This window comes from Typopeltis vanoorti, chromosome 15 (assembly GCF_054136105.1).
Source record: "Typopeltis vanoorti isolate ZY-2024b chromosome 15, IOZ_Tvanoo_1.0, whole genome shotgun sequence".
NCBI lineage: Eukaryota > Metazoa > Arthropoda > Arachnida > Uropygi > Thelyphonidae > Typopeltis > Typopeltis vanoorti.
The window spans coordinates 97,646,452-97,671,308 of NC_143563.1; the positions used below are offsets into that span (position 1 = coordinate 97,646,452).

The 24,857-nt window shown below is 35.1% G+C and overlaps 1 long non-coding RNA gene across 3 annotated transcripts in view; it reads right to left on the reverse strand.

Annotated features, from left to right (window-relative positions):
* Positions 1-20,535: 20,535 nt before the first annotated feature.
* LOC150099016 (uncharacterized) overlaps positions 20,536-24,857 on the reverse strand; it is a 255,067-nt gene continuing 250,745 nt past the window's right edge. For 2 of the 3 annotated variants that reach the window (XR_016549509.1, XR_016549510.1), the window contains one exon: positions 20,536-20,756. This is a non-coding gene — a long non-coding RNA (uncharacterized LOC150099016). Of the gene's footprint in view, positions 20,757-23,646; positions 23,683-24,857 lie in introns of all 3 variants that reach the window. The other variant, XR_016549508.1, reaches the window with a different exon arrangement.

The window sequence follows — 24,857 nt, forward strand, 5'->3', positions numbered from 1 at the left end:
TTGAGCTGCAGTTCATGTTAAACAGTTTTATTCATAGATTATTGCGTTATATTATAATTTCCCACGGATAATTATTGTCAATCGTATAAAAAAATGGCTACTTGTAATCATGGTGACAAATTATCGATGCTGATTCAAAACAACAATATTGACTAAGCCATTGTAATCAAACAATTTCTAAAACAATCACTGCTTCCATTATAACCCAACAATATTTAATGATATTGTTATGACTGCATTATTTAAAAAGTGAAGGACGTCTGTTATAGCACTACTTGTTAATACGGCAAAACATTGAAATGAAGGAGGGACGAAATTAGCGTTGGTTGACCAAGAATCGGAGGGATTCCAACAAAAATTCTCCAATTCGAAACATTGGAAACTAAGTGCAAGGATCCCAAAAATCATAGCTATGCCAGTGTTGATGCATTAGACTTTTACTGTATTGATAACGAATAAAGGCATACATTGAGTCGCCCTTTCCTTAATAACCCCATTGCTGCTGAATCTCTGTATAAAGTAGATGAACAAACATCGAACGATACACGGACTGCTGAGAATGTTCCCCCAACCAGTTGATAGCAGTCATGTCGAAGAAGAATCTTCGTTGATTTGAGAGAGTTACAAGAATCGTGAGGATAACGGATGAACCACAATCTGCCTGATTACAGCTCAAAAAACTCACATCAGCTAAAAATAGGAAATCACTGGTACAGCAGAAAACTGAGTGGAAAAAATCATCTAATCTTGATTCAAGTTATTCCATGCTGACCACCGGGGAAGACATGGTAACAATAGCAAGAATCAACAGATCCATCGTGATCCTGGATATGTTAATGTCATTGAAGGTTTTTTTTTTTCACATGGAAATTTTTCTGGTACATGTGGAGCGACATTTGAATGCTGCCCAGATGGATATTCTTGACACCCATATATATATATATATATATATATACTTTCGTACTTTTCGGTTTTTGGTCAGCAACAATATTTATCTGCACCGTAGCATTCAAATGGTCAACTGTCGTGTCGCAAAGCAGAGATCGCGCAGGAACCCATCCAGAAGCATAAGGTTGTCAAATTGAATCCTCCGCGCTGTCCAACTGAGGTGACTGCGGTCTGTGATCGAGTCTGGATGGATCAGCTAAAATGTTTTTTTAGCAGTGCTTGAAGTCCCAATAAACTGGCCAATCAGTGTATATTTGGAATAGACATTAACCAAAAGAGAATAAATTAGTGAAGCGAAAATACTAATTTTTAGATTATACGAGGTGTGGCTATTAAATAACGAGACTAGTTGCAAAAATGTAGTTTGTTATTACAATTGTACAACTTAATTGTTATCCCCTTCAACATACTCCCCTCCCCTATCTATACCCCGTTGCATACGAATTTTCCATTGTTGGAAGCAGTGCTGCAAGTCATCTGGTGTTATCTGCTTCAGTAGCTCTGCCGTTTTCTCCTTTACCTCATCCGCTGACTGAAAATGGGTGCCCTTCAATGCGGATTTCAAGTTTGGAAAAAGGTAAAAGTCGCATGGAGCTAAGTCGGGCGAGTAAGGTGGATGGTCCAACACTGGGAACCTTATCAGCAGATACTGCTTTACAGACAATGCATTGTGGACTGGAGTGTTGTCCTGATGGAGGATCCAAGCGATGTTCTTTCACAGATCGGGTCTCGTCTTCCTCACTCTTTCTCTCAGCTTGACCAGAATCTCAAGGTAATAATGTTAGTTAACTGTCTGACCCTCTGGTACCATTCAACCATTACCACGCCATTGATATATATATATAAAAAAAGATCAGCATTGCCTTCAGTTTTCACTTGTTCATTTTTGCTTTTTTCATTCTCGGTCACGTGGGAATTTTCCAGTGCATCGATGGTCTCTTTGTTTCTGGATCGTACTGAAAATTCCACGTCTCATCACATGTGATGATCTTCTCCTGCAAGTCTCCTTTTCAATCAGTGGATGAGGTGAAGGAGAAAACGGCAGCGCTACTGAAGCAGATAACACCTGATGACTTGCAGCACTGTTTCCAACAATGGAAAATCGTATGTAACGGTGTATAGATGGAGGAAGAGGGGAGTATGTTGAAGGGGATAACAATTAAGTTGTACAATTGTAATAATAAACCACATTTTTGCAACCAGTCTCGTTGTTTAATAGCCACACCTCGTGCAATCGAACAGAATAGAACAATAGAAAATTTTGTTTGATGTATTGATTAATCGATATAAATTCATCATATTTAATATAAATCAGAATGATAAATGCGACGAAATCTAGCCGTATTTTCTTCGCTGTAACTCTTCACAACCTCTCTCTCTCACACACAGTTGTGAAATTATGAAGGTGAATTTTTTTTTTTTTTTTTCATTACCGATTCAATAGTAGGTTGAAGATCATACCACTGCTCGGTATGTCCGTGAGTGGGGGCACGCGCACGCATAGACACCGAGAGGAAAAGCCTGAAATAGCGACACTAATGGTTAAAATATACAAGACGCTGACGGATAAGACTGTATCGCCAGGGACACTGATATTGCCTCAAACTCCTAACCTGCTGCTTAGCTGGCTAATGTTCTTCTAATGTAGTCGGGCCTGCAACGTTCCGTCGTCGTAGCCGAAGATTAAAATTAGAAAACGCATTAAGGATGGCCGACTAGAAGGAAAAGTTATTTGAAACTGAAAAATTTCCCTACGGATAGTGAGATATTGAGGAGTGCATATTAAAAAGAATCCCCCATTAATTATATTAGTCTCTGATGGGAAACGAACCTCACCTGCTTAAGAAAGTTTTGTGATAAAGAAGTCACCCCTAATTAAAAGTCATTTTTTGGATAATTGTTGCATTTTTTGGCTATATTTTACTATAAATGTCTCATCTAACAGACTTTAATTCGGCTTTTCTTTTTCTTTTAGCTCTTGATAGAAAGAACTATTGACGTGTGTACACTGGCAGCCAATAAAATTGCACTTCTCTTTTAATGTCTTAATAGGATTCAAAAATACGGGAATTTATTTAATATTTGTGTTAATAACTGCGTGAATTTACGGCTTTTACGAAGCTTTAATTATCAATACAGAGGGGAAGATTGTTTCGGAAGAAAACTTGGAGCTTAGCAGAAATTGCAGTGCATGCAGGACGGGCAATGAAATCGAACCCACGATGTCCCAACTTTCAGTAACGCAAGTTAATTAGATTCAGGTGGTCTAATCTACAATCCATTTTACAGATACATGCAGTTTATTAATACAAATATCTGTCATATCACGTTAAAAATCAAAACCACAGAAAGATAAAAGCAAATTGCTTAGACAATAAAGATTTATAAGTGGTCTGTTTCGGTCTCGCGGTTTATATTGTGGTCTTGTTTGGCAATTTTTTTATATGCATTCTTTTAAACTGCTCATCTAACTGTGATTACATTTCTTTATTACCGGTTGTTAGTTTAATTTCTTCATTTTCTTATTTTATATTTTATACAAGGATATTTTTGCTGCTTTTCTTATAAATTTCATTTCAATTGCCCTTAATCGCTGTTCACCTTTTATTGTCCAACTTTAAGAGGCATTTTTAACTCTATGGAAATGGATGCATCCGTATTAAACTTCCAGAAGAAAGACATAAGTTAATTTAGTCGTCGGCTACAGAGCTTTCCTAATCTTTTCTTCGACAGGTTTCTGAGTTAGTCGATCTCTAGGACAGGAATAGGATTTTTCTCACAAGAATTCGGGTTTTGAATCGCACAACTCAAAGAAATCGACAGCAAAACGCAGATTGTTTCAAATATGGGGAAAAGCTAGATAGTGGCATTTGTCTACGATACTTTCCTCCTGAATGCCTATTAAAATCACTTGTGGCCTTTGACTAGTTATCTGTGATAAGGTTAATGCTGCCACAGTTTTCAAAAGTTAGTGCTAAACAGCCTCTCTCCTACTTCCTTTTGGGAATGAAAATTGTTAGGGATTTGTTTGTTTTATTTTGTCCAAATTTCATTTCCATAAACTAGCGTAGAATAGCTAATATATTGTAAAATTTTAATCGCATCTCCTTAGGACGAGTGGATTTAAGTGCCTCCTTAGCGCAAATGGAAGAACAACGGAACATTGTGCCTTTCGATTGGGAAAGAACTCAGTTCGATCATCGTCGTGACGAGAGGATTCTTTATATGACTTTTTCAATTGAAGGTGGGTTAACCGATCCGATACGCAGGAGGGTCTTTTCATCCCACATACAGGCAAATCAGCTATTAAAGCACGTCGATTTGTAGACAAAACTATTATATTTGATGGTGAGCGGTAGATGGCGTTGTGTAGTTGGATAATTAAGTACTGGAGACGGCGAGTGCCGTGATTGAGGGATTAGTAGTAGGATACGCAGTTAAATGTGTGTAGTGGTGTAAAGTAGAGTATATACGAGTATGTGAATTACTATCACTCTTTTTCATTCTTCCGATGGGTTTCCTGTTGAATGCTTTTATTACAAAAGAGAGAAAGACAGGGGAAAAAACATATCCTTTCTAAATCTTATTTCTGCACGTTTGTATAATTCCGACTTAGCTATCCTATCAGGACTATTTCTAGAAATTGATTATGCTGGTCTGTTCATTTTCCTTTCAAATTATTTTTTAACCTTCTTCACTGTTATAACTTTATTATTTAAATTACTTCCCAAATGTTCTATTCTTCTTCATCATCATCAAATCCCTGATATATACCCTCAAGCCATGAGAAAGTTACATCATTACTGACTTCTTATCAACAATTTTCCTCCAAATAAATTTATCTGTCAAGACTTCAATATTATATTAGTCTTAAATATTTACTCTATCAATCCGTCTAGATCTTTGTCTTCCCTTCGGAAGATCATGATCTAGACGGATCAAGTTTTTCCAGTCATGTTTGGCATCACGCATCTTTTTTGGCAACCTTTCCTCACTCGTTCTATTTAAATGGACTGAGATTATCTCTGCTAACAACGACAAGTTCTTTCTAATATCCGCATTTTTAATTTTAATATGATTCTGACATTCATGCTATCTGTTCACACCCCTAATCTTTCTCAGGACTCTCATATCTGTGGTCTCTAGTCTTTGGTCAAGTGTTTTATTTCTAACCCAGTTCTCAGATCCATAAGTTAAATTGATTTAAACAACACTGTCTTGTATACAGCTAATTTGTTGCTTTGGCTACTTTTCCTCTTATTGCATATAAATGTATTCATTTGACTTCCTACCACACCAGCTTTGTTCATTCTGTTGTCTATTTCCATACTTAATTACCATCTTCACTAAAAATTACGCCTAGATTGTTGAAACTTTTTATTTGTTCTATAGGTTCTCCATTGAGGATACAGTTGATATTTTCAATGTTTCTGTCTATTTTTCATTGTCTTTGTCTTGTTACTGCTGATTTTCTTACCAAATTTATTACAACAGTTGTCCGGGAATCTTACAGACTTGTGCTGGATTTATTCAGAAGTATGACATCATCTGCATCAAGAAAAGAGCTAAGATTAACATTTTGATACCACTTTCCTTCATAATGTGATCCGCATAGATAATAACAGCGGAGATGATGTGCACCTATGTCACACTCCTGATTTAACATCAAACAGTCTTCCTATGCCTCCTTTAATTTTAACTGCTGACTTACAGCTTAGAGACTTTGTACTGCTCAATATAATGTCCCATTGATACCACACAACTGTAGCATTTTGAAGAGCTTTCCTCTTGGCACCTTGTCACATGCCTTTTCCAGACCTACGAAACTTAAATACAAATCCTTGTTATATTCTCAAGATTTCTCAACTATTTTTCTTATAGCAAAAATTTAATCCTGACAACCGCTGTTTGGTCTGAATCCAGTTTGTTCTTCTTAAAGCTTTCCGTCCACAATCCTTCTGAGCCATTTCTTGAGTATAAATCTTAACAGGAACACTCAGTAGGGAAATACCTCTGTAATTCTCGCGACCCTTTGAATTATGCAGTGTACTGTACATTTATACTTCCATATGTGAGCATTTCTAGTCGAATATCATCTGTTCCAACTGTCTTTCCACATTTCAAATTTTTAATGTGTTTTTCTACTTCAAGTACTGATATGTATTCCTGACTGCACTCCTGCTGAGTGCTCTCTCTTTACCATCAGGCTGCCACTGTTTGTCTCATTCAGCAGTCTTTCAAAGTAATTACTATAAGAACTTTATCTTCAGTTTTCATGTCGCCTTTGTCATCTCTAATTCCTTTCACAGCACTTTGTTCTCCATTTCTAAGCTTTTTCAAAAGCCTCCAGAATATTTTACCACCTTCCTGATTATTTATTTTCTATGTTTTTTTTTTTACCAAAGTCTTCCCACGACTTTTGTTTAGTTAGCTTTACCCAGCCCTTCGATTTCTTACCTTTTTCTCTGTATTCTCTAAGACCACAAGCTGACTTATTTGATATGCTGACATATTTGATAACTTTTGATATGCGCTCTTCTCTTTCTCGGCCGCCTCTTCAACTTTCTGAGTCCACCATGGAGTTCTGATTTTTCTATTCTTACAGACAACCTCCCCACATGCATCTCTACCTGAATCGATGTTTTTTTTCAGGGTTTGCCACTGAATCTCCAAGGTTTGGTTCCTGTTTTCAACCTTTCATTTTTTCTTGAATGATGTTTGTGTATTTGAGTCTACAGTTCACATCTGAAAGCTGTTCAACTTTGATTCGTTTTAAAACTTTCTTACGAACTCTTCTTTTCAATATGAAATTCAATTTTATCCTCCTCTAAACTAAATGGTGATCAAATTCAAATTCCTATTTAAATCCTTTGCATACTTCCGTGTTCTGAATCAGTGGCAAAATATTGAATGTTGCGATCAAGGTTTTGCTGAGATAATTAGTTTTAATTCAAGAAGCTTATCCTCATATTTAAAAGCTTTTCCTCATGATTGTTATTGTCTGAATATAACATATTACATTTGTGGCTTCGAAAGATGTCACCAGAGATTTTAACGTTAAAATCAAAACATTTTACTAAGACGTGTAAGAGGTACACCGCGGAAATAGTCCTTTAAATGAAGTCAAATCGTTGTTATATCAATGATAGAATATTTTAGCTAATGAGATTTTATGTCATTAGCTGGAGGTGTGAGGTTGTTTTCGAACAACAAAGGCAGATGGAAATGTGTCAAGGCTATAAAGAAGGAAAACCTCCATCCTAATATGATCCAAATTAGAAACTATAAACAACCTTAGATAATTCAGATTCCTTAACCTTCAGAACCTGAAGAAATATTCAACAATCTTCCTCGAAGAATTTGCAGTTACTTTGCTCGACCCTTTGCAAACTTTCTCGGCTTAAGTATCCAAAAAGATATGCACAGTATTTTGTAAAATAATCCTAAATTTACAGCTCTCTTACACAGAATTATGTTAATTTTTCTCGTGAAAAGAGGTGGCGCAACACATGTACCAGTTTAAGCTCTTTCTTTACTTAGCTATCGATGACGTGAAACTGGAAGTGTTCAACAAACAGGAAAAATCTTCCGAAAATGGATCGAGAAGATGTTCCCAAATTGTCTGAATTCACAAAAGGCAGATTTCTGCTCAAGTTAGCGTATAACGATCTCCTTAGAAAAGTCTAAAGATAAGAACAACAAGTTTCTCAATCGTTTTTATGATACGCAAAGAAGAAATAACAAATAACTAAGAATATTTAGATATTTGTAGACACTCAGAATTGAACAAGGAAGACAAGATAGATGAGCACAAGATGGAATAATGACATCAAAGATATTACGGCTATTTATGGAGTAAAGATAAGGTAGATGGAGGATAAAAAAAAAACTCATAAGATAAAGAAAAATTACTTTTTTTCCATCATCAACAGTATTCTTTAAGCCATCAGTAGACGAAGAATCTGTTGATGATGTAGGGATATAATCAATATCATTGTCCACCGTACGATTACATATTCTGCGAGTATGCAATCGTACGATGATAGCAGTTAGTGTCCTCATTCTCATATTTGAAGCATATTTGGTTTTCGACCCTGTCTTCTCATCTTTGTATACGAAGCAGTATCCAAAAGATTTAAATTGTGGGAGAGAAGCCGTAAATTGCAAGGAAGATCTTGAAGCTTGCAATGATTGTGCACTACATGATTTATGAATAGAAGCAAAAGTACGGAGTATGGATAGGATTTGTGGTCACTAAGATAAGACTACAAATGTATAAGAGGGAGTGGATGAACTTATAGACCCTGGGGTAGTTCAATATTGATGGTGAAATCTGAGATAAGGAAGCGATCTACCAAGACATAGTGAAAGATTAGAAAGGAAGATTGTAAAGGGAACTGAAAGAAAGATTGATCAGAAGTGTAAGAGGGGAATCATTTGCGTTTCTCCAAGCTTTTCCATGATTTGTATCCAAACATTGATGTCGACTAGGAAATCAGCTTTCGGTCCAAGGTGATGGCTACAGAGATGTATATTCGCTCATTCATTTCTATATATATATATATCCGCGACATCAGCTCTCCGAAAATGTAGTCATAATATATTATGAGTACATTTCATTTCAGGGAGTAGTCATAATGATGACTACTTCCGATTAGGAATAGTCATCATTATGACTACTACGATCAAAGGTTTATCTGTTTTGCAACCTGATTATAACTAGCCTTTGCTATGTATTATTCACTTAGTGGGACTTATTTTCAGGTCAATTTGTAGGTTCTGCGTTATGAAAAACTTCGAATTTTCCGACAGCCAAAATCTTATAAGAGAATAGGCCAGCGAATGAGGAAGAGGAAATTGTTGCAAGAGAATAGGAATTTCCAACATTTTCCCATTAGAAGATCTGCTACATCTGAATCAAACACAATCTGTTTTGCTGACTATGAATCTATTTATTCAATAATTAATATCGCTGATCTAGGATAATTTACTTTTCATTTAAAAATTAGCTGCTCTTGAGAGAATTTTTTTACATTAATTAAGATAGCTTGTCTTTTTTTTTGCACCACGTATAAGTTCATGACATTTACTAATATTATTGCTAAAATGAGAGTTCAAATGTTCGTGAATGATAAATTTGTACGTATCATCTGCATTTGTAACGTTCCTTTAGCGCAGTAGATAACTATAACGCCTTTGGTTAGAAAAACCCGTGTTCTGTTCCAGCCTAGGATGCGAGAATATTTTGAGCTTTTTAGAAGGTGAGCTGATTTTCCTTTTCAGTCATTTCCGACCGTAGGCATTGCCCACAAAGTATTTCTAATTATATATATATATATATATATTTTAACAGGGTAGTTCACCACCACTCCACTTACTCCACCCCCCCCCTCCCCCCAATTCTGAACCGGCATATGGCTGAGATGTATTCATGACTGTAATCCATGTGTGTTCACAGGGCGTTTGCCTCTTCTGGAGGACGAAAAACCCGAGTTTCCGGGTGAAAATCCCCCCTACCTCGTATGAGACCGGCTAACTCACCTTTCGTCGAAAGAGACCAGATAAAGGTTCCTCACGTCACTGACGGAAATCGATCCTAGGTTTTTCCGCCCACAGGGCTTCGACTATACTGACTGAGCTACGGAGGCTCGGAAGGTGAGTTAAGAGTTCTAATACGATAGGGTCAAAGTTTTTCTTTCGTTTAAAAAAAAAAGTGAACCATTCACAGAATGCATGCATTCACAGAAACTATTGAGGTTGGATTAATTGCCTTTGTCATTAACAAAAATTGGGTAAATAAAATAATTTGGTTTCTCCTTACTTTGATTGTAAGACTCCCTAGGGGGTCTAATACGTAAGACGAGATCCACATGTATATCGACTTGTGAGGCGTCACATCTGATAACGCCAACCAGTGATCCGTCAATGTGATGTTACGACCTTGTCGTATCTTAATACAGTTTCTGCGGTTCCTTTATCAGGTCGAAATCTTTCCCAAAAACGTTATTAATCGCTTAACAATATTTGGAAAGAAAGAATGAAACGTTTTTGATTGAAATAATGTGTTCAGTTTTTGTAACGAAATGATTAAAACGATAACTTCGTGAAAGCACTTTTGGTTGCCCGCAAATATTCACACTCATTTCTTTTGTAGATCAATCAAGTTTTTTTTTTTTTTTTGACGTCACGAATTTCAAAAAAAAAAAAAAAGATCTTAATCATGTCCACACGACTGTCAGCATATCTTTCATAACATTCGTGAGTTTCATTTATTTATTTAAGTTCAATATTAGCAAATGAATGTTTTATGAGTTAATGATACACGGTATTAATGTGTTCCAGAAATCAAAAGTTCACCAAATGGATAAGAACCAAACTATTTATTATCCTTTTCACAAAGAAAACGTTAGTCCTTCGCAGAAGCACAGCAAAAAAAATCTTACTACACTTTATATCCTGAGGAGAAAACTCAGTCGACTGGATTCGAATCTAGTCTAAGACTTGCAAAATCTTTATAAGGGCCACTCAATGGGAGTTTGAGTCAGCGACCTTATAACGGAAGGCAGGCGTTTTCCTCCGACAACTCGGATATTTTCGTTCAGCAACACAGGCTAACCAGCCAAAGAATGCACAATAATGCACTGTTCCTTCATAGACTTCGTTGGTACTATCTCCAGAACATGAAAACAGAAGCCAGATTAGTTCTTTAAACTGCGTAAAAGCAACTAATATGAAAAGTGTGTTCACTGGCTGGTTTGTATGTTTTGCAGGATGAAAAGCTCGAAATTCCGAAAGAAAGGGGTGATCCTGGAAAATAACATCTCCTGATTACATTATAAAAAGATATTAACAACGCTCCTGGTTGGCAGAGGGATGGTGTCTGCGATTTCTCAACCACAAGGTGTGGGCATGAACGTTTTTAGTGGTAGCCAGCAGAGCTTTGTTATCTCAGTGGAAAGACCTGGACTCGATTCCTGTCTGTGATGCAAGGAACGTTCATAAGGGTTTTTCTTCGGAAATTATGGATTTTTTTTCATCCCTCAAAGCAGGAAAACCGGCCCCATATACACACATATCTATAGACAAGGAATACTATTGGACAAGTTAGGCATGGAAACCCCCTATTTTTTTATAATTCTCTAGCAATGTAACATCGCTACCTCACCAACCATTAGTTTGAGGGAAAAACACACCCAATAGTGTGCCACAAGTCTACTTATTAGTATACTCCACCCAGAATATTAATATGAGACAGTTTTTCAATTTTTCTTAAGTAGGATTTAAACCTTTCTTGTTATGTATATATATAAACAAACAAACACACACACACACACACACACACACACGGTATATATACATACACATACCGGCCACTGAATTAGAAAATTTTATTTTACGTATAAGCATGCGACTGCCAATACCGATCTTCTTCAATTCCTTGCACATAGTTAGGTGAGATATGGGTTGGGAACACCCTTCATTGAATGATTCGGTCAATTGCTGCACTCAAAAAGTTCTGTTTGTCCACACAAGCCTTACACGACGGCGATGTCGTTCCTGACAGACTGTCTTAAACAAGCAATGTGGATTATTTTCCCATTGATTAAACACCTGGGATGTCTCACCTTTTGAGAAACCAGTTAGCTCTGCTGTTTTCGAAATGGTGGCTCCTGCCAGATGCGCACCTAAAATAAGCTGTTTATCGAACTTCGAAAGATCATTTGTATTTCGCATTATGATCAACACTATTGACGATTGCTGACTAGCAGCAATCTTAAATAGTGGCCTAGAACACGTGACCAAGTATTTTGCATAAACTGTTTAAGAAAATTTCTCCCTTCAACATCTTGACCGTTTTTGATGAAATTTGACATGGGAGTTCCTTACTAAAAACGTATTCTCCGGTTTTAATTTCAGGTTAGACTGCACAGTTCGATTTAATATCCGCATAGTTCCATAATATGAAACAAGTTGTTTAATATACAATCAGAATTCCACAACTGTTGTGCGTTTCTTTTTGATAGTTGATAGTCTTGATATTGATAGTTTTCTGTGGGCATATCATTGGATATTTTGTGCACTGGATATGAAGATGATGCAACGTAATAATTAAATGTTACCCGAATCGAGTAGTAAACTCTCTGTTGTTAAAACGGAGTCATTTTGACGAAATTGTGTTGAGAAATATTTTTTCCTGTAACAACCCTGTTTCATTTATTCCCACCCAAGAAAGGTTATAAACTTAACAGTACTTGCTTGGGTGAGCTAAGGATTTTTTATTTTAGTAATTTTATATATTTTGTATTTTTAGTTATATTTTTACATAATCCAGAGATCAAACATGAAACTTTTCATGAGGGTTCACACTTGCCGTTGAAGTTGCTCTTTCACTGAAACACATAATATTATTCAAACCACATCCACGGCAGGATTCGAACCTGCCGATGGTTGGTTAGAGAGTGGATAAGCTAACCAATCGGACCATATATAATGTGGCTCGTTTGATTTCTTGTAGGCGTTTGTTTTTATGAATTGATTGCAAATTCGTCAAAAATAATCTGCTGTCTCCAGACAACTGGACTTAAGTAATGTTCTGTGGTTTCGTAAAGAGACAGAACTATCTTTTGCTTGGATTGGGGTCCAATTTGCAGATTAGATAATGACAAGCAATCCCCGTGGAAACACCAGAACAATCTTGCGTTTCTAGTTCGTAATTATTTATGCACGTATCAAAGGGGTCAGAAATCTATATAAGAATATATTTTCTTTTTTGTTTACTGTCTCTCTACTGACTTTTAATTATTTTTCCCTGCTGTAAATTTATATTCCATTCCTGTTCTAATTTAGATCACCATATTCTCAAAGCACTATTCTTTAGATTTGGTGCTTAAAATGCCCCCCCCCCCCTTCTAAGAAACGCTGCTATTATAAAGGAGCATTGATATGTTACGTATCCATGAACGAATTTTGCACAGTCAGCAATCAATGCTGACATTCTATCCATGAAAGCAAGTACGTGGAAGTAGTCTTCACCATTTATTTGGGGAAATGTTAGAATTATTTTTTTCTCAAGAAGTAACAGACGCACAAGGGATACGATGAAGTCAATGTACCAGAAAATACTGAATGCAACCATCCCTGTAATAGCCGGAAGCCATAAATGATTTTATTATTACATGTGGGTTCAAAACCAGTTCTGAGGTTAACCATACAATGAAGACATTGGAAAAATCCAACTTAACACAATCCAAGGTCATAAGGTCATCTGCACTCGCCAACTAAACTCTATTGCACTTGTCATTTATCTTGACTTCTTGCTTGTTCTTAATATTCAGAAATGGATAAACCTACCCTACACTGTATTAATTTATGCAATTATGAATCCAAAATTTCTTCCCCCTCCCCACCCCCGAGTCTTAGTTTTTATCTCTAGTACATTCTTCCCCCCCCCCGTTCAACTAACCGACAATATCCTTCCTGCATTCATTCCATCCATCTCTCTTTCATTAGGGAGTGATGTCTGAAAAGTGTAATAAGTATTCTATGAAGATTAATTTTTTTCCCACCAGGCAATGGTTTTATATGAAGACTTAACATGTCTTCCCTCCCCCCCATCGGGCGGCTGTCATATTAGGATATTGTTTTACAAGTTTTTGTAGTTTCCCTTGTTATCTCGAATGTCATTTAATCTAATTCCCTCATATTATGGTCCTTCGTTTGCATGTATCACGTAAGACGATAATGTTTCATAATGAAGAATTATTTCTTTAGGTTTTAGAAGAACTGTTTACAGTCTCCACTTCTTCCTCGTGGTTGTTAACGTCGTCATCATCATAAAGTTAAGTAGTGTCACTCCACGAGCCAGCACGAGATGCCATTGTTGGAAGTTTACAGCTAACGAACGCCGGTTAACAAATGTGCGCTTTGAATGACAACAAAAGGAGACTTCGTCTCGTTACCTGTGTCTTCTGCGCTCATCACCTCTCAAGCGTACTTTCATTTGTCACGCGCTCAAGACAGACTGCAAACGGAAGTAAGACTGCACACACATTAAGCCCGAGACAAGTGCCGTCCTTTGTTTTCCTGTCTGCCGTCTTTTTATCGCCCAGTCTTTGCTAGCAAAACATTAAGCCTGTCATTATTTTTAGAGGCGTCTTAGCACTATGATTTTTTTAATAATTGGCCCAGGGAAAGAAAGACAGAAATAATATTGCTGACAATGCAGAAAAGAAACTTTTTCAAAAATGCAACCCTCCTACATAAAACCAAGTGTGAATAATGGCAGTTTTGTTACTCTGCAAAGTTTTCTTAATTTTTTTTGTTACTTCTTATGGTTTATTACACGAGTTTTGACTATGGAAGACTAGCCTTGTAATTAGATTATTTTTCTATGAGATTATACTACGAAAAAGAGAACGTTTGAATGATGCATCATAATGCATTAAGAAAAAAAAAAAAAGGAAAAAAAAACTGGTTTACATACTCTTCATATTTGTTGCAGAATCGACAGCTCCTTAAATTGCTTCGTGCATCCTAGTTTCCAAAAGAAAAAAAAATTATCTTAATAGAATTCCAAAAGTTGGAATTCTGAGTATCAAAAGATTAACTGAGTCGAATTTGACGTAACAATGCAAATCAGTAGTCGAGTCTCTTTAATTCTTAGGTACCAAAAGATTAACTCTAACTCGCCTCTGACGTAACAATGCAAATATTGAGCTACGAAAAGCTTACTATGACTCGACTGTCGTAATAAGGCAAATCAGTGGTCGATTCGCTTTATTTCTGAGGCGCTAAAAGATTAATTCCGACTCGACTTTCACGTCACAATAAAAATCTGTGGTCGATTCTCTTTAGCGCTGTTCAGAACGCGTTGTAATATTCCAACTTTAATTATTTCTGGCTCACTAGAAATATCCTATCTCACTTGAAGAGCTTCCAGAGTGGCTCCTCCAAAGTTAATACGTTCTAACAAACCCGAACTTGATTTTTATTGGTGCTAAAGAGAGATACAGGCAATGTTGCTTGTAGCTTTAATGTTATTAATCCATGTCACACGCTCTTCAGGGCGAAAAGGTAAACAATGGATGCTGTACATCGTTATCAACAGTTGACCTTATCAGCAGATCACTTTTAACAGCACTCTCTGTGTGTGTGCGTGTTTCTCCTACAGTACTGTGCGCAGTTATCAGAATGGAGTTTTTATTTAGTCTAACGAGACGTGGCTGTTTAATCTGAACATTGACAACTTTGCAACCACATAAATCATTGTTTTTTTTTCTTTATTTTCAATATTGCAGCTAATGTTTGTTAATGTGGGATTAATCAGTTGTTCTAGTGTTCGATTGGGTGTGTATATTGTCTATGATACTGATCATTAGGATAATTTGAATGTTTGATTCAAATAGCTATTCTATTCAATATATAATACAATGGATTAGTATATGCATGGTTGATTTTTAATTTCCAACAGATTGCATTTGTTACTTGATTGTTGTTCTTCCCATAGCTCCTGCTAAAACCACAGTAACAAAGTCTAAAAAAACAAAACAATCAGTAATACCCGTGTTATAGTGGTTAATTTTAATTAATATAATTAATAGTATAATTAGTAATTTCGAAGTATGTCTCAATACAGCATTGGAAAATTATATGATCTAATCACGTGATTGTCACTGAACGGAAGTTTCATTAAATTTGTAAACATCAAATCGAAATATTTTCTCTTGGGAAAATTGAAGGCTAAAAACATTTAGATTAGTTAGTACTGAAAGTGCCAACGGAAATATTAATCATAAGACTGATGGAATGAAAGTGGTAGTGACACTCGGAGGAATATAGAGAAATAAAAAAATATATAAAGTAAGGCAAAAGAGAATGAGTAAAAAAAAAATCTGCTAATTCAGCCTCGGTTTAAATTATTTGCATATCTTAGATCATTATAATCTAAGACAAAGTTCCTTGACTCGATACTCAGGCCTATGCCTTCCCAACAAACAGCGACTGCACCAATGACTCAGTGTTACTGCATTTCTTTAAACACCAATGACAACTCTTACAGCACTTAAGATACTTTTTTTTTCTTTTTTTTTGATGATGATCCTGGCTCATGAGGTTTAGCAGAAAATTAATTTTGGGTTTAACATAGGAACAGGATAGCGTCTTATTCTCCCAATTACAGGCCAGAGGTTCGACCACCGGCCTGTAATCATCCACCACCGTGTGAATGTGAAACCATTGTCCTGATTCCTGAAGTGATTTGCAAAAATGACATGTTTGGTTGTAAAGCTTGGGTTAGAAACTGTGATCGTTAAGTAGTTTTATAATCAGGGTTGGATTAATATTAGAAATTAACTAATCCACAAAAAATGTTTGTTTTTAAATAATAAAATATAAAATGAAAATTCTTTTATTCTACAAGGAGTCACCAAAGCTGCGATTAAGAGGAGGGAAGTGATGGCTTTTCAAAGCGAAGTTGATAAGATCTATTAGACCTCAGAATTTCTCAGATTACATCTGTGGTTTCTCTCCTGATTAGCACATGTCTCCCAATATATAAACATTACCCATTCCTTTACTTTACATTCATTCCCCATTACTTGCCGAAGATGAAAAATTGAAGATGAAGATGAAAGACAATGATTAGAAGCAGGTTTACTTTTCCATCTTCTATGTTGGTGATCAAAATTGTGCAGAAGTATATTTCTTTAAAATGAGATTTTTTTTTCCTTTATTTGCGGAAGATCTTATTCTAAACACTTATTAATTTTAAAACAACCTGTCCTTATAACGAAACATTCGAACTTGCTCGAGTACGTTTGAATATTCTTAAGTTGCCTTTTTCCATCCAAACCGAAATTAATTGTAAGTCAATCAAAGCATCACGTGAGCATAAATATTTGCAGCGATTGTGACCATCCATCCATCCAACACTATCTTGAACGCATTCCCAAGTTGGATACTCCTAGACACCAAACAAATCCGCAGAATCTATGATTAGCTGGGAGGATTCTATTCAAGTTCTGTCACGTGCACTGCTATCATACTGAAAACAGGCCAAAAGAAATACAAAGCGGATTTCACTGGATGAAAAACGATTCAGATAAACTATAACATGTAAGTGGATAAATCTAAATTCTTATTAGTTAAAGACACCTTTTCACTGTAGCTTTTTAATGGAAATTCAAACACTGGAATTCTGTTTGGTCACAGCACATCAAGGTTACGGTTATGGTTGCAATACTGTTTAAGCAGTTTCTTCTTTACTAGAGCCTAGAAAAATGCAACGAAGGAAAATTTTATGGTCACATCCAAGGTGGAGATCATTTTTTTTTTTTTCATTTCCCACTTACATTCGTAATCAAAGAAGGATTTCTTGAAACATCGAAAAGAAAAGACGATGTAATCGAACTTCTCATCAACAAACAAATCTCATCTCCCTTTGCGACGATTGTCCGCCGGGTATTATTACTAGCAGAAAAGGGATCTGTCACCCAGGAAGTGCACAATCTACACATCAATGTACACTTCCACTTCTCAACTAATAACGCCCCCCCCCTCCCCCCAGGATACTCACAGAAAAACTCTCTCGCATCGAATTCGTCCTGTTTGCAAAATCGTAATTCATGTTTTATCTGTTCGATATACATTTATTTGGACAATGTAATAACTACGTACGACACATAATTTACGTTTGATATCGTCCGTTAACGGGGAGATGAGCGAACAATTTTTTTTTTTTTTTCATTAGGTTTCTCCCGTTTATTTCTCTCCACCTCCCACTGTTTCCTGTTCTCGGCGATATTCACACTGATTGCACTCACAACATATTGTACGAGCCCTTCTAGTTCGTACCTTCTCCTTTATCGGCGAATCCCTATCATTTTTACTCCCATGCCTTCACTCGTTCTGTTTTATTGCCGTATCGGTTTATTTAGAATCAGTTAAGGAGTAAGCCAATATAATCTCCTTATTTACCGAAGGCTTCTGGCGTAGGCAAGAAAGGAAAAAAAAAAAAAATTAAAATAAAGAAGAGTTAATGGAATACAATAGTATGGAAGAAAGACGTTTATCGGAGCCAGAAGAAATAATATCGCCTTACATCTCGGTGTGTGTCTGTGGCACCTCGTTATCAGTGATCTTTGATACTACTGGCACAAAAGGCAAGAAGATATTGACAGCTCTGTCTTTCTTAGAACTTAAACAGTTTGCGTAGCAGATATTGATGAAGGAAGCTTTGTTTGGAAGGCTGGGCTTTATTATTAAGTACGTGTAGGAGATAAAAGTAACGATTTTCAGTGCCACTCCTTTTAGCAGACGAAACTATAAAACAGATATCACTTCTGTAAGACTTTTTTTTTTAATGTTCCCACTCTCTCTGTAGTTTGACTATTGACATGTGTATAAATGCATGAATACAGTGGTAATCTATACAACATTTTTTCCCATCTCCTCTTTAGTCTGTTCATGCTTGAACGATAAATGCTTACAGTCTATAGCCAGATAAAGCTGCAACATTTATGATATGTTTTGGTGTGTATGTATGTATGGGGGATTGGATACTTGTAAACTATCGTGCTCAGACAAACCAATATATTCTTTCAAAGAATTACGAACGCAGACAAAGGATATGCAATTTAAATCCACACTTACGATAGGGGAGTCGAAAATCAAGAAAAAGTGAAGACTTCATTCATTGATAATTCTGGCGTTTGCATCGAAGAACGAAATGAAAAATTTCTGTAAACTCTCACTTAATATCCCTTAGTTTGTAAGCCGGATAAAAATCACACTCCTGTTATGCCTATTAAAGCAATGAGCCAAAATAATCTATAGAGTATTAAGAAGTTTTATTCTTAACACCTTTTGAGAAATTATTCTTATTAAATAACTTTAGAAGTTGATGACAAACGAAACTTAGTTAATGGATTGTTTAACAATACGTTGCTATGTTAAAATAAAACAATTGTGAAAGCCTTCGTTTGCATGGGTTAGAAGTCTGTTGAAATAAATCATAAGCAAAAACTCAACAACCACTGTCATGGATATACATGTTTAACAAGCTTTAAAAATTGTGCAAGTAATTATTAGTGATTTATAATAAAAATGAGTGTAAACTTATCTCTATCTACATATTTTGTTATTTATTATATTTCAAGTTTATAAAAAAACGAAATATATATCAAACATTTTTATTATATTGAATAAAAAATAAATTATTTTTAAGTAATAGAAGACACCTACCTGATTAAAATATCATACGGGTATATTTATTGTCAGCAAGGTATTTCATTGTTTCTTAAATTTGCTTACAATGGTAGGCATTCAATCAAAAAAATACATAATTAACAATACATGTATTTAACTCGCTCAGATGCAACTTTAGTCATTACTGGGATTTTAATAACAAAACAATGAAAATATGCTCACATCGTAATAACACTATTCCAGAAGGAGTCATGTTGCACAACGAAATTGTTTTAAACATTGAACCATGTGTGAAGTAACTCTGCCTACGTAGAATTTAATTGTGTATTAGAATGCCGGCGTATTGTTGTGTAGGGGTGTGAAAGGAATACATAACATAAATCCACAAAACACAAATAGCTTCGATATTAAAAAATATTTTCGTGCAATCGTTAGCGATTATAGTTTTAAACATAAATGAATATATAAATTAACAATTAATGGGTTTGATTTGAGATAATATGCGACACACCCACAATTGTGTAAATCTTCCGTTTTGAGCATGTGTATAAGAAAAGATCATAATAATCGGTGTACATGGTTCCTCGAAGGCTTTATCATAGTTAGCTTCACAGAATGAAGGTAATCATAAACTACAAAAGTGAAGAAAATATTTAAATAAGTTCCTGTCTATGTCTTCAACTGGATAAAGATAATTATATTAATTATCTTTTATAATCACTGTCCTTATATAATTATAAAGATATATATATATATATATATATATACTTGGCTTAAAGGGGCGAAGCAAGAATGCTTTTCATCTTCCCCGTTATCTGTAGAGGACAGTGTAGGCATAAGGTGTTATTCAGCTATTAAAGCTCTGATCATGGCAGGAGGGAAACAGCAATAGCCGAGCCTCAGTTAGAACTTCATTGGCTACAGCATTGCCATCCATTACCCTCCAAGGGTATTAATCACCGCATCTCCTCCAATGTACGAAATGTACCTTTATAATCAATGAAATAGCGGAATATAATTTAAATTAGTGTATTTAAAAAATTGAAAGGTTTCAAATTATTTTTTTCAAAAAATTAACTTTTAATCGAACAAAAAAATTTTAAATTCTGTGCAGTTATTTTTTTTTATCGGAAATCAAATTTTACTTTACTTTTTATAAATGTTTTTTTATTTTTTATTATTGTTTATTACGCATTAGCAAGCGACTTGGTCACATCTGCCAAACAACCAAGAATTTGGAGTAATACAGCCTACATTGATGACCATTATATACGTACAATCAAACTTATAGTGAAACTTAGGAATGCTGCTTATATTTAGTGAATTTTTAATAACAAACTCCAGCGTTTACATAACAATATCACAAAGCAAGAATCAGCATCAAGCATTCACGGACGTCAATAACAGTTTCAACGTTTTCCCACTGGCGGCGCTGCTATCCAGACCAGTTTACCTCTCCTCCACTGTTGCATGTGATTGTTCATTTCTTTAAACATATTCGAGTCTCTTTGGCATTGATGTTTGCAAAAAAAAAAAAAAAGAATACCAACTAGCTGTCAGGATTGTAGATACATTTTCTTCCCTTGTCTTCACGTAGCTTGGACCTGTAAAGAGAGGGGGGAAAAAGAGATAAATAGAAAAAGGCCAATAAGACTACGCATTAACTGATATCTCTGCCTTGGAAGTCATCAATAGTGATTAACCGGGTGTACAGCTACAGAGGTGCCTCAAATAACAGTAATCAGAGTCAACGTTAAAATCACGTTTGGGACGCACAATAGATACTCTTTAATGGCAAATTGAATTATGAACAATCATGGCTGACGGTGTTCAATATTAATAACGTCGGAATGGATTAACGACGTCAGACTGGTAGGGGGGGATGGTCTGAGAAAGCATAAATGTATACGGCGTCAAATACTTTTTTTTTTTTTTTGTAGCTGAGTTAGTCGTTTAACGGAGAGCATTAAACAGACATGGGTTGTGGGGTCGTGGAATCAGGAATATTTTATTGAAGATAACCTGGAGACAATTTCTTTAGATATAAGAAGGTATGAAAAACTAACATACGACGATGAATTTTTTTTAAGAATAATTTTGAGATCGCCAATGTCAGGATGACAGAAGTCAGCAAAGCCATTTGGAAGGAGGCCCAGCAAGCTTGGGAAAGGGGAAAGTTTTATTTTATTTTGTGATAAAGGATCGAAATATTTTTTCAGGGGGGGGGGAATAGACTCGAAATTTCTTAGTAGATCGGATCCATTTTTTACTTTTGTTTGATATCCTGATCTAGATATAATATCCATGAAACTTAATAGTTCACAGCGGGTTGAGAGGTCAAAGTTCATAACGGAAAAAAGAAAATATGTGCGCATAACCAGCAGGTGAATGAATATAAAAACTAAAAAAAAAAAAACGATGGAAAGAGTGAAATGAAATTAAATGAAAGAAAAATGAGAAAAATGTAAGGAGAAATTGCGACTCATTAATTTTACAACTGCAATAATTCGCAGTCAGATGCAAACGTATATTTTTATGCCGACAGTAAACTCCGTTAAGATCCGTAACTTTGTCACATCCCGTTTTTATAGCATCCTGTCCTTATGATGCGTCTCTTAGTTTATTCCCTCGTTCGGATTACACCTTTCTGCCATGAAATGTTGTAGTTACAAAAGCCGATTCCTAGTTGGGTAGCAAGTTAGATCCAATCACACATTTAACCTCCGATACTTGTGCACTTTTATCTTCAACTTTTTCTCGACTTTCTGAATAAGTTTATCAGTGCTGCACATTTATCGCAGACTCCACAGAAAAGTATTTAAGCAAGAGGGAAAAAAAAAAAAAAAAAAAAAAAAAAAATCCACGCAGTCCTATCACTCCAGACTTAATGAAGTGATAGGCGCCAGTGAGGACGCTGAGGCTGGTCGAGGGCAAGTCATTAACCTACAGACATTCTTCTGTTCTCGGTGGCAAGGTGCTTACAACTCCATCTGGTTGTCGTTTGTGAAGTCCTTGTCAGTCAGCCAGCAAAGTATTGTTATGTAAGAACGCGCGCGTGCGAGGATTAATAAATCAACCAAACAATTCATTGTTTTCTTGTTATTGTAATTCACTTTATTTTAACAAGGTGTGGAAAGAAATAGAATTTGCAATCGTTAATACGGAAACCTAATGAATGGATTTAAAATATTTCTTGTTTAAAGACTTTTTTTTTTGTTCTATATTTTAATGAAAGGATCAAAAATATAAAATATCCAATTTACTGACTGCATTAATACGAATATTAAATTGCTTATTATACGTTTACGGTGAAGTAATGATTAATATTACTTTAATTTATGCAATTCATTATCATAAATATTAATGACAATGATTAAATAAACGATGAAAAATATAAATAAACATTTTATATTAAAAAACTATACGAGTGTGTGCTGAAAAGTTGTGATAATCACTATGAAGGAAATGACGTCTTTATATATCCTAAAAGAAAAAGAACAAATTATTACAATTTGATGAAACATGGGGTTAAAGGGTTTTAAGATATGTCCTTTCTTGTGGTTATATCAGTTGCTTTAATATCATTTTTGTTCTAGGTGTTTATCAGAACTTTTCAGCTCCCCCTCGTATATAAATACACGAGACTATCATAGCGAATAGTTAAATTATGAAAAATGAAAATAATATTTTAAATGCTACTTAAAAGCAAACTGATAAATATAAATAAATTAAAAACAGTCACTAAATTAAATATTTAAAAAAAGTAAACGATATATATACATATCAGTAAGTTAAACAATTCAGTTATACATTTGCTAATTTTATGGATTGTGAACATGGCTTTTAACTGCTTAGAAAGAGAGACGTATCAGAGCGGGGTGGTAGGAGTTGGCCAGCGGAGACTAGCAACCCTCGAAATTCTATACGTATGTTCAGGGAACATGGAATGCTTAACTGGCTACGTCATGCATTGCTAAATTCCTCCATAATTATAAATCGAAAAGATAATTTCATGTATTTAGAGCACTGACTTATTGCTAAATTCTTAATAAAATATTAGATTATATATAAAATTAATAAATGCCACGTAATCAATGATCAATGCCACAGTAGATGTTTGTGAATTCAACTTGATACCATGCTACTTGGAAAGCGAAGAAACTATCAACGGCAATAGATTAAGACTAATAAATAACAACACAAATAAAACAAAACAGAAGGGGGCTAATGAAGTGTGTCTGTGTGGGGGGGGAAATACAATCAGAATTTTTAACATTAAGTGCAATCTAAGACATAAAGAACCTTTCTAAGAACTTTTCGAGTGAAAGTGAGTTGGTCTGTCTCATCCAGAGAATGAAGTAGTCTCCCCTTTCCTAAAACGTGGGTTTTTCACCCCACAAAATAGGCAAAACCGCCAAAAGATCAGGTTCAATTTTCAGACACACTATGGCCTTATAGCTTAAGTTATTTCAGCAGGAATTCCAAACAACTCACCCAACTCCTCCCCTCTCTCTCGTTTTCTGGTAAATTCTATAAAATAAACAAACAAAACAAAAAATCATTAAAAATACAATCAATAAATAATTTTATTTTCTTACAATTCCTAGCTACACATTTTTACTCATAACACCCTTTCTTTTTTATGATGTTAATCAATGACTAATTAGGCTAATTCAAGTTAATTAAAGTGCATAAATGAAGTCATTTTTTTTATTAAATATCACTAATGTGTAATAATGAACAAATAATATTGATAATGCACCACCTGATGGAAAAATTCCTTTAATAAAAATCTGCTTCATTTAAACTATAGTTCAAACTTGTGATTTCGAACTAGTATAAAGCTTATAAATTGTCCTGTTTCTCGATGGAGATTAAACATCTTCAACTTTTTTTTTTAATGAATCATGGCATATTATTGTTCGTTATTCTTCACTGATCGTACTAGCTTACCCGACGTAAGATGGCGCCACGATGGATTTGGGAACGATCATAAAGTAAAATGAAATAGCAATTTATTGATGCATAAAATTAAACATTTCTTTTAAAATGGAAATTAAACATAGAATTTAAAAGCTGTTCTAGTTATTTAGAAAATATTTTGAAAAATTAATGAGTTTTATAAAACACACCTTTTTCTTTTCATTATGATCTTTATAGGTATAGTCATTTTCTGGATATACTGTATTTTTTTCAAATTGGAATACGATTTTAGTATTTCAAAATAAAGGTTCGAAAACCTGTTATATGCAGTCCCAGAACACTGGTCTATAATGTTGATTTGTTATACAAACTATGGCATATCGACATTACACTCCAGAGGTTGCAAAATTGATAACACATGAGTGTGTAGATGATTCAAATTAATTTCACCAATGTTTTCTAATAATTCTAAACGCGAAAGATTGCAAGTATTATCTACACTATAGTACAATTACTATCACAGATTGGTTAAAGATGAAATAAATCGATAAATCTATTCTACGGATCAAGAAACAAAGTTAAAAAGAAACGTGGGATACTTATAATTAGCGTATTTGCTGCAGAACAAGTGTCATTAAAACACACACACACACTGCAAGCACGAGTGTTCGGCCCCAAACGACATCGCTACTAAAAGACGTGTCACGAGTTTGCTTTCTTTCGTTTCGCACAACTTCCAGATACCCCCAACAATCTGAACAAATCCAGTTGGCACGAGACAT